Raw genomic sequence first — 374 nt, 5'->3', positions numbered from 1 at the left:
TGCCTGCTCCCCGCTGTGACCCTACCTGTCGAAGTACAGGCTAAGGCCAGCCATAAGTACCCACTTCTGAAAAATCTGAGTCTTAAGATGTTGGAAATGTGTTCTTATTTTTCAGGATCCTTGACCTCCTTTCCTACAAGAGAGATCAGTGCGGTTTTAGTGTTGGGTTCATAACCCAGCTGGCTTCCAGCCTAAAGCATCCCTTACAGCTGATTCTCCTTTTTACAACAGGCATCTCCCTAAATTCTCTCAGCTGCCCAGACAGGGACTTTAGACAACATACCTAGTCAGCTAAAATCAGCTCGGGTGAATCCCAGCCCTGAACGCCGCCACAAGAGTTTCTGGGGGATGGCGGCTGGCCCCACAGAAGGGGC

The sequence above is a fragment of the Cariama cristata genome, unplaced genomic scaffold, assembly GCF_000690535.1.
Source record: "Cariama cristata isolate BGI_N322 unplaced genomic scaffold, ASM69053v1 scaffold10576, whole genome shotgun sequence".
Classification (NCBI taxonomy): Eukaryota; Metazoa; Chordata; class Aves; order Cariamiformes; family Cariamidae; genus Cariama; species Cariama cristata.
The sequence above is the reverse complement of the archived record's forward strand: the minus strand, read 5'-3'. Positions refer to the sequence as shown.